General features: G+C 46.5%; 1 pseudogene; it reads right to left on the minus strand.

Moving 5' to 3' along the window:
- Positions 1-266: 266 nt before the first annotated feature.
- On the minus strand, positions 267-1,261 carry LOC149120566 (CD2 antigen cytoplasmic tail-binding protein 2 pseudogene; annotated as a pseudogene).
- Positions 1,262-2,256: the final 995 nt, after the last annotated feature.

A 2,256-nucleotide genomic window follows, 5' to 3' on the forward strand; every position in this document is an offset into this window, starting at 1 on the left:
GTGTCTCTCCAGAAAAGCCCTTCCTGCCAGAGCTGACTGTATACCCTGTCCCCAAAGGAGTCCCCACCCTCCAGCCCCCCCACATGGCTTCTCCCCACCCACCCAGAGCTCCTACCAGTGCCTTTGTGAAACTTTGTGTTCAGGACACCCCCACCTCCCCAGCCCAGTCAAGGCAGGGATTCTCTGCCTCTTGAAACCTCAGAAAGCCAATAAAACACTTAAAAGGCAAATTTTAAAAAAAGGCTTCAACTGAGCCCTTGGCAGGCTCAGGTGCAGATGTTCAAGCCAATGCATTTGGAGTTGTAGAGCTGACTCCCAGGGGAGTCAAGCTTTCAGCAATAAACACCATTGGGAAGTAGCCTTTGCTCACCCAAGTCTGCATCTGGGAGCTAGTGAAGGGACTGTACAACTCGGCCTCCTTGGTGCTCTTCCACTTATATTCCTACATCATGTTCACCAGGCCATCTTCTGATGACTCTGCTTCTCCCCTCTGGAAAGGGGTCGGGGCCACCTCAGCATGGGGAGGCGGGAGTGTGGAATCCTGGAATCCCTGGGTCCTTCACTCCAAACCCTTCAGCCATGTGGCCAACCACTCCCACATTTCCTGGTACATGTCAAGGATTCCCAGGGCCACCATCTGGTCAGCCAACCCAGACAGCCAGTCCAGGCCCTGGGGGAAACTGGGCCACCCAGGCCCCTTGCTGTTCCCTTTGCCCTCTCTTCTTGCCCACAGATGTCTCATTGTCCCAGCCACTGTCTCCCTCAGCAGAAGCAGCACTGAAAGTCTCTCCAAGAGAGCTTGGGCACTTGTTGGTGTCTGGCCCAGACTGTCCTCCTCCTCTGAGCCTGAAACCTGGCACTGATCCGGTGCCCTCTCCCTGATTTTCACATAGCCAATGTTGTCTAGCCAGCTCTCTCGGATCTGAGCCTCCAGGTTCAGGAAGTAGTTGCTTTCTCTCAAGTTAAATTTCCTCCATCTCCTCCTGCAGGTTGAAGGGTGTGATGCACACTCCCCCTTCGCTGTGCACTGTGGCTGCTTCCTGACCTTCCACATCCTCTGAAGCCAGGATGTCATACTTGCTGGATTCTTCCTCCTTCTCCTCCTCCTCCTCATTGCTGTCCAGAGCGTTTGCCTTTGAAGCAGTCCCTAGGTCTCCTGGCCCGACTCACAGGCTTCACCATCTTCTTCCTGGTATCCCTGATTTCATCCTCCTCATTCCCGTCTTCCACTGCCTTGGAAGGTCACTTTCCTCTTTGGCATGACAGGCTGGGGGCTTTCCTTAAACTGGGGATCTGGGGGAGGCAGGGGGAAGAAAAAAATTGGTGTTCTTAAAGTGAAATATTAACATAGGTCCCCAAAATATAAATCAGGAAGTGAAGTTCCACATGTGGGGGTCTCCAATAGTGCCTTAGACTTCCTTTGATGCTCGTGTGCTCTTGAGACACAGCACAAGGTGCTCAGTTTGGGACCCATGAGATTAAAGCTTTAACAACAAATAGTAATAAAGTTTGCATTGACAAAGAAAAACCAGGCATTTCATTTAGTAACCAATTCTTTCTAAGCTTCTGTTTTCCCTTTGGCTTTATCACTTCAGAAAACTCTCTGATTATTAGTTATTGGAATGTCAGTTGTCTTATGCAGAAACTATAATTTTACACCTGGGAAATGATCTATGAGATGGATGTTACTGAATAGGATTCAATAAGGATGAGTATTTAAAAAATTTTTGTTCATACTACTAATAATAAAATAGTTCTCATGAATATACCCCAAAGTCAAAATAATTATTTGAAAGATGAAGCATCCCAATAGATCCAAGGGAGATTTCAAATAAATGTAACATCTTTGGGTCTTCGAATTCATATGAAAGGGGACTCATTCATGTAACTATATTTGATGCATATCAGGACAGGCTGGATTGTCATAATAGAGTGATATGTGGACAGCTGCATTGATTTAAAAAGATGGGGATCTGGGTTGGATCCTATGGGAAATGAGGCACCTGCCAAAGGCTAAGGATTTTAAGACTTAACAGCACACACATAAAAGTTATAAGCTACATGGCCTTGTTATTAGCTGGCTGAACTTGTCTATTAGGGACTTTCTCTTTAGATGCACATGAATTTTATTCATTTCACAAACACAAATATAATGCCTATAAATTGCCAGGCTCTGCCTAAATACTTTACAAATATGAGCTTACTTAATTCTCATAACCACCCCCATGAGGTAGGTACTGCTATACTTTTGCCTCA

This window comes from Oryctolagus cuniculus, chromosome 19 (genome assembly GCF_051225735.1).
Source record: "Oryctolagus cuniculus isolate XC-2025 breed Fujian yellow rabbit chromosome 19, ASM5122573v1, whole genome shotgun sequence".
Lineage (NCBI taxonomy): Eukaryota > Metazoa > Chordata > Mammalia > Lagomorpha > Leporidae > Oryctolagus > Oryctolagus cuniculus.